Genomic DNA, 8,990 nt, shown 5'->3' on the forward strand with positions numbered 1-8,990 from the left:
TGCTGCAGGCTCTCTCCCGCTGCACTTGGTGTCTTACCATCGCGGTCATCGGCCTTGGTGCGTTCGCGGGGGCTGGTAGAGGTGACATCGGACCGGAGGAAACTCTGGATGACTCGTTCATCCTGATGGTGGCGATGACCAGGGTCGCCGTTCTCCTCCTTGCAGGCGCCGTCGAGGTCCCTGCCCTCCACCCCGACCCCATGCCCGGGTGAAAACTCTAAATCTCCTTAGATTGGGTGCCGGCGGCACAGCGTGTGTTGTACCCTTTTTGGAGGCGCTGCCTGGGGCGTTTTGGTGCTTGGTTTGACGAACTGCAGGCGGAGGGGATGAGACCAGTGACTCGGCATCAACTGGACATGAAAGATGGAAGCTTGTCGGCCTTCAAAGTAACACTGACTATGAGGTGCCGTGTTCATTGCAAGAAGAAATTGCTATCATCTCAAGTAAAAGGCTTGTTAGCAGCTCCCAATCTGCCAATGTGGGGGGCAGGATTAACAGTAGAAAACAAAGAAGACTGGCCCTAGCTCCTGGTCTTGCGTGTATGAACACTTAGCAAGAACACTAACTCCAAACTAGATTATGCACTAGTTACATAATGATTACATTTGAAACTAAGGTAATTCCAGACTCGCAGTCTAGCTAATGGGATACAGTCGTAAAAAGAAGTAAAACTTAATGCCTGAAATTAATGGATAGTTCATATTTCCTTTTAAGTTTTTCGTGTATAAATAGTTTCTAGTTTTATGACTATTACCATTTTAGAATCAGTGTGAAATAAGCCAAGTTTCTTAGCTAGTTAAATCCTAGATACTGACATTTCAATAATACACACACACACACACACACACGCACGCACGCACACACACACACACACACACACACACACACACACACACACACACACACACACAATGTTTTCCTGGTTCCCAACTTAACATAAACTCTCACAACATTCCACATTGTTTTTCAGAGAGTAGAGGGCACAATGAAAACATAGGGTATAATGCTGAACACAGGCTCTCGGTTTTGTCTTGTCATACTAGGAATCCATTGTTTGATATTTATGTGGCTTTCAACATTTATTCAACATGATTATTATTTATTTATATCAACTTGGAATTATTCATATTATTAATGTTTGTGACAGGGAATAACTGATGCAGAATTTCACTCGAGGTGCCGAGGACGACTGTGATGGAATACAATAGAGGAATTAATAGGGATCGACTCTACTAGAATTTATATGTGCGTATGTATTTTTCCCGAGACATCACGGGGTGGAAGAGCTGGGTTTGTTTTGTAGGTTCGGCTCTGCAGGTTGTTGACTCACATGATTAAGATTGAAAGTTGATCTCATATATACAATTTACTCATGGCATATGACTCACACATGTGTGCTAGGGACTAGTATACTTAGACTCGTAAAACTAGCATGTTTGATCGTGGTTTTTTTTTGGAATGGTTTGATCGTGGTTGGTAACATTGCCAAGGAGTCGTACGGATCTTTTCAGAAACAGGTGGAATAATAAAACGCGTGAAAGTGAAATCTATAAATAGGTCCCTACCCTCTAGCCTCAAGATGCATTGTGAGCGACACCATGGATAAGTCAGAGGAATTAGAGGGTAAACCGCATAGTCCACAATTTCTAACATTGGCATCCGAGCCGATTAAGGGTTAACGATGTAGTCGTCGACTCAATTCGATCCGTAATGGATTCCGCTGCGTACACTCTGCCGATTCGATCGGGGTCAACTTCATGCTCGGGCAATCTAAACCAAGGTCAGGATGGGAATCAAAGTAGATCGATTTGTTGTACGTTGCTACAGATCGGTCCATCATCTCCGCCGCTCAAACTGGATCCGGAACTCCAGATTGATTTGCTCACCAAGCGCCGCCGCACTACCGCCTCGCACCGCCACACGCCGGGTCTTCCCCGCTCGCAATCCGCCATCAGCCACCGCGCCAAGTCCGCCAACTCCGCCCGGCGTTCGAGGCCCTCCGCCAGTAGCTCGCCTGCAGCCCGCCGCGAGTAGCTAGCAGTCCGCGCTGGTGCCGACCGTCATCGTCGTTCGCTGCATAAGCAGACCTCGTTGCCATCGCTCTGTTTACTCTGCTGTTCTCAGAGCCTCCCACCTCGACGGGTCATCAGGTACACGAGCTAGTCGCCAACGGCTGCTCAGAATTTGTCAGGCTTATCACCTGCTACTGCTCAACACCATCGAAAATAAATCTCTACTGAACTTTGTGGATAGATGACCTCCAATGGCGTTTTAACAGAGTTGCTCGGGAACTATAAGTTAGATGGCACAAACTACACTGTTTGGAAAAGGAATATGGTGTTTCTACTCATGGTTGAGAATATTTATACTACGTGATTTACTCTCGAGCCTGCAGATCCTGATAATGATGCTACTGTTGAGGAATTAATCCATTGCCTACCACTCAGATTGAGGAAGGAGAGTGCAGCCACTGCGGAACAAGCAGGAAGCTTGTTTATTGCTGTTATTTGTACAGTACTAGCGAATTGACGAATTGAGTCAGCTAGGATATTTTATGGTTTGGAAAAGATAAATCATGTTCTTTGATTTTACGGAGAAAACAAACGGGAAAGACCAAGAAAACCTGGGAAGGCTATTGCTTTTCTCTTCATCAAGTCTGCAAATCAGCTTACAAGGATGGCAGCAAGGAATTAACTCGTACCCGTACGCATTTACATGAAGTCTATGTCCACATTATTTGTCCAAGGATCAAATTATAACGAGGAAGGCTGGAATTACTTGGCTATCTTGATACTTGTGCGCACCCTGATCTGGGATGGATATCACAAGGAATTAATCTTCACAATTTCAACATATGTCTTCACCGATATACAATTGTTAACACTTTTCTTCCTTTCATTGAGTTATTTACAATCCATAAATTTTAATGTCATAGTTTGGAAGATGGAACATTATGGTTGTATTTTCTATGGAGAATAATATTCATCACATTACTTGCTGAAACAAACTGGACAAGGAATGTCGTTATTGAGGAAAAGGAAATATATTATATAGATATAAAATGGCTCGCATATATATATTTTGGGGCTGTTGAAATCATAGCGAATAGATTGCATGGAAAATTAGTGCAATCTGGAATACTTTTTTTTAATGTTCTCAGGAAATACATATTGCTGGTTATATATTGGTTATTTCTAACTCTACGGCAAAATTGATCAAAATAATTGATTTATCAGTTTAACTTCATTTGATATTTGCAATAGGGATACTATTTGAACTATGGAGGAATATAGAAAACTTTTAAAGGGAAGGATCCAGACATTGCACCTTGGAAAGGAAAATTTAATATTTATCATTGGAATTGGCAAAGAGGAAGTGGAGGAAAACTTTGATAGTTATACTAACCTTGCATGAGAAGTAATTCAAAGAAGTGTCTATATGAGCATCACTTATTTATGGAGGAAGATAGGATCCCTCTGTGAGAAAGGAAATTTGATCCCACTTAACTGTATGTCCATTGTTAATGTTTATCGACTAGTACTTTTCTAAATAGTTGGACCGTGTTCTTTGCTTTCATGTCATATACTGTGGAATAAATGGCTTCAATTTTAATATTCAAACAATTCAAAAGGAAGGTAGATTATTTGTACTTAGCACTTCGCTATATTTGAATACTTGGGAATTGGAAATTATGCCATTAAACTCCCTTGTGGAGGAACGCCATTACTTTTTATATGACACTCTATTAAACTTCAATGAGAAGGAATTTAATTTCTTATTCTATCTTGGAATCTATTGACTATGAAATGCTATTTGGAAAAGGAAGAGTGGAACTATTGCTCAACTAAAAAAAAGAAACATTGTATTATGGAATTCCACACAATGGTCTCTTTTCTCTTGATGGTCCATTGGAATTTGGTAACCCAATTTGTTTATTTGGTGAAGATAACTCCATAAAGAGGCAAAATGGGAACACATGCTTGGAATTTATTATTTTTGTCATGGACGACTTGGTCACATATCATGGAACTGAATCGAGTGGCTTACTATTTCGAGAATTCGAAAATTTAGTGGGAGGAATTTGGGTTCTGAAGCACATATATAATGGATATTTAACTTGCACACCTTTTCTTAAGGTGGAAGGAGATAAAAAGCTTCACATCATTCTTTTGTATAAACTTATGGTATTTCTTTTGATACTCCCACTAGAGGTCATTTTTTCACTCATAAATGATTGTACTTGATATGGTTATGTTTATTTTTCAAAATACAAGTGTTTTATTGTGCTTGACACATTGTTTACTGAAGTGGAAAATTAGTTGATTAAAGGTTTTCATAGTTTTAACAATTGATTGGTTGGGGAAGTACACATCAGGAATATATCAATTGAATCTACAAAGATCATGGAACTTCATTCACCATCGTAAGATACCAAATACTCCACACCTGAATGGAGGAATTGAATTGTTTTTATATATATATACTCCCTTGTTGCTTGGAAGAAGCATTCCATACTACCGTTCTTTATATCATTCTTCATCTAGCACAGTCACTCCTTATGGTTTGTAGACTGGAAGGAAGTATTTTATTTTGGCAGGAAAATCTCAATTACTACAAAGCACACACCAGGAATTTGTTATTTGTTATTCTAGTGGATCAAGTGTATGTTTTTTATCTGGAAATGGTAAACTGGTGGAAAGTGGGAGCACAATGTTTGTATGGATAATGGTGGAATTAGTGGCAATCATACTAGAATATAAACTTGACCCCGAAGGAAACTACAAGCGAAACTCCTGACACTAACATGCTTAAGATAAGTGGGAGGAAATAACTTGGAATTTATGTCTGCATAATTATCGCGTGTTTTTGGGGGAAGTGACTCTCAATTCTTAGAGGAATAAATGAAGTCCCTTAAGAAAGCTTTACGTTTACGCAAGCTATGGGTGGAAGAAATGCGGGAATGAATAAACTCAATGCGGAAGAATAAAGTTTGAGAACTTATGGTCGTACCAAACAACCGCAAGCCCATTTTATGTGAGTGTTTTTTTAAGAAAATTTGGCTCACTGGAATATTAATTAAAATGTCACTCTTGTTATTCAATTCTTTACACAAAGGAAAATATACTTTTTGGAAGTTCTTTCTCTGGAATTTAAGGAAAGAGGGAATAAATACATGGTTCGCTAATTCAATATATTAATGTATGGTCTTATAACAAGCTTCACATCAATGGAATAGCAGGTCATATGGTTTTCTAAATGTAGCAAGGTGGTCATCTACAAATGTAAGTGTAATGTATTTTGCATTATTATTGTATGTTAACATTGTTGTTATTGTTTGCAATGATAAAGTCACATTGATGGAAGTGAAAGCTTGGTTATCTTATAACTTTCATATGAAAGGCATGTTTGAATCTTCCAATTATTCTAGGAGTGGAAATACATAGGAATGTTGTGATACATTTTTTCTATGGAAAATTGCAAACCTATTAAGATACCTTATAAGGGGAATCATACTCAGTGAGGAATTACATTTGAACTCCCGAGGAAAAAGGGGATACTAAATGGTATTGGAATTTGTATTAATTTTTTGTTATACTATCAACCTTAGCTACCGGAATTTATTGGTGCATTCAAGCAATGTAAGGAAATATGTGTGGCTAAGGGAATCTCACACATTATATGAGATCGTGGAATGTGCATCACAACCTGTCAACTATTTTGGAGTTTTTGGTTAAAAGTAAACACATTGAGGAAGTTACCATTGTATACACGAGGTGTGGAATGATTAAACTCAGGTACGTATATTTTATTTATTGTATAATAATACTATATGGTGCAGGTTCACTGACTACAGTCAGGAATTCCTTTCAAAACATGTTTACACATGGAACTTCATTTATTGATTAATATGTTTCAGCCAAGTGGGAGATGTTGGATATTTATGTGGCTTTCAACATTTATTCAACATGATTATTATTTATTTATATCAATTTGGAATTATTCATATTATTAATGTTTGTGACGGGGAATAACTGATGCAGAATTTCACTCGAGGAAGTAATACTCGAGGTGCCGAGGACGACTGTGATGGAATACAATAGAGAAATTAATACGGATCGACTCTACTGAAATTTATATGTGCGTACGTATTTTTCCCGAGACATCACAGGGTGGAAGAGCTGGGTTTGTTTTGCAGGATCGGCTCTGCAGGCTGTTGACCCACATGATTAAGATTAGAAGTTGATCTCATATATACAATCTAATCATGGCACATGACTCACACATGTGTGCTTAGGACTAGTATACTTAGACTCGTAAAACTGACATGTTTGATCGTGGTTGGTAACATTGCCAAGGAGTCGTACGGATCTTCCGGAAATAGGTAGAATAATAAAACGCCTGGAAGTGGAGTCTATAAATAGGTCCCTACCCTCTAGCCTCAAGATGCATTGTGAGCGGCACCACAAATAAGGCAGAGGAATTGGAGGGTAGACCGTATAGTCCACAATTTCTAACATCCATGTGTAAGAAAAAAGAAACATAATAGCGCATCACTGTCCACCTAGACAACAAGAAACATCACAAATACAGTAGCTATTAGGAGAAGATTTGAGGGTGTGATCCTTTTAATAACACCTACCAATTGTGACGTGCAACGCTCACAGCAAGAAGAAATCGTCATCCTCTGGTGTACAAAATTGTATATACATTAGTAGAAAACAGGGCTTTGGTCCAGGCCGGGTCAGCCCATTAGCCTCGGTTCAGTCCAGAACCGGGACCAATGAGGGCATTGGTCCCGGTTCGTGAGCCCAGGGGGCGGCCGGGCCACGTGGGCCATTGGTCCCGGTTCATCTGGACCTTTTGGTCCTGGTTGGTGGGACGAACCGGGACCAATGGGCCTCGCTCCTGGCCCACCACCATTGGTCCCGGTTGGTGGCTTGAACCGGGACCAAAGGCTCCCCTTTAGTCCCGGTTCATGCCACCAATCGGGACCAATGAAGTGCCTATATATACCCCCTCGCGTAAGAGCAGAGCACACTGCTCTGTTTTTTTTCTGGCCGAGGGGGAGAGGGCTTGGTGGTGCTCTAGCTCACCTCCTATGCACACAAGGTGTTCGATGGAATGCCTGAGCCACACTACTTAAGCTTTCTCCTCTCCAAGCTCGACCTCCAAGATCCATTTCCACAATATTTGTCTAGGTTTAGCAGTCCGTCACGCCCTGTCCCCGTCTTCACCGCCGCCGATCACCCGCGCCGAGCTCATCGCCGGCACCACCGTGGTGAGCCTCTTGTTCTTATCTTCTTTCTGAAAGGAAAAATATTCTTACTTGTATGTTTACATAGATACTTGTATTATTTTCTTACTTTTATTATTGCATCTTATATAGTGCGATGGTTTTGGTATCCGTCCCCGTCGGCCCTCGTCCTGTCTATGATTCGGATGTGGTATATATATTATCTTTATAACTATTGGTTCATTTATTGTTTATGAAAATTATGCCGACCAATGTGACATAGATTTTATTTATGTAGGATGTATGTGAATCGGAAATGCCAACCGACCCTATTGTCGAGAGGTTAAATTTAGTTGAAGAAGAAAACAATTTGTTGAAGGAAAAGATAAAAAAATTGAGGAGGAGAAGATGATATTGGAGTTGCATGTTGCGGATGTCGTCGATGATCACAAGATCAAGATGGATGCAATGCTCTTGAAGATTAGAAAGATTAGAAAATATGCCATTCATACCGAGGCTTGGTATCATTATGCCGTTGGATCAATTGTTACCTTGGTTGCGATTATGATCGCATTTGTTTTCGCATTGAAATGTTTTACATAGTTTCAATGTATGATTTAATTAATTAGATGCTCTGGAGAGCTATATGTTGTTAGATGAGAACTATGTATGCACTTTGGTTTTAATGTGATGATGAACTTCTATTAATTTGGACACTTAATTATATATAATGCACGCAGATGAACCAGCAATGGATGTAAGGTGACAGACACACCTGCGAGTACATTAAGGGCGTGCATGAGTTTCTCGATGCGGCTGAGGCAAACAAGCAGAATGGTTTTATGTGTTGTCCATGCACTGAATGTGGGAATATGAGGTCTTACTCTAACCGGAAAATCCTTCACTCCCACCTGCTTTACAAGGGTTTCATGCCACACTATAATGTTTGGATGAGGCACGGAGAAATAGGGTTATGATGGAATACGGCGAAGAAGAAGAGTACGATGACAACTATGTGCCCCCTGAATACGGTGATGCTGCAACGGGGGGAGCTCGTGAAGATCAAGAGGAACCAGTCGATGTGCCCAATGATGCTGCAACGGGTGAAGTGTTGGGGAACGTAGTAATTTCAAAAATTTCCTACGCACACGCAAGATCATGGTGATGCATAGCAACGAGAGGGGAGAGTGTTGTCTATGTACCATCGTAGACCGGAAAGCGGAAGCGTTATATCAACGCGGTTGATGTAGTCGTACGTCTTCACGGCCCGACCGAGCAAGCACCGAAACTACGGCACCTCCGAGTTTTAGCACACGTTCAGCTCGATGACGATCCCCGGACTCCGATCCAGCAAAGTGTCGGGGAAGAGTTCCGTCAGCACGACGGCGTGGTGACGATGTTGATGTTCTACTGTCGCAGGGCTTCGCTTAAGCACCGCTACAATATTATCGAGGATTATGGTGGAAGGGGGCACCGCACACGGCTAAGAAAACGATCACGTGGATCAACTTGTGTGTCTAGGGGTGCCCCCTGCCCCCGTATATAAAGGAGCAAGGGGAGGAGGCCGGCCGGCCCTATGGCGCGCCAAGGAGGAGTCCTCCTCCTAGTAGGAGTAGGACTCCTACTAGGAGGGGGAAGGAAGTGGGGAGGGAGAAGGAAAGGGGGGCGCCGCCTCCCCCCTCTCCTAGTCCAATTCGGACCAGGGGGAGGAGGCACGCGGCCCACCCTGGCTGCCCTTCTCTCTCTCCACTAAGGC

This window comes from Triticum dicoccoides, chromosome 7A, assembly GCF_002162155.2.
Source record: "Triticum dicoccoides isolate Atlit2015 ecotype Zavitan chromosome 7A, WEW_v2.0, whole genome shotgun sequence".
Classification (NCBI taxonomy): Eukaryota; Viridiplantae; Streptophyta; class Magnoliopsida; order Poales; family Poaceae; genus Triticum; species Triticum dicoccoides.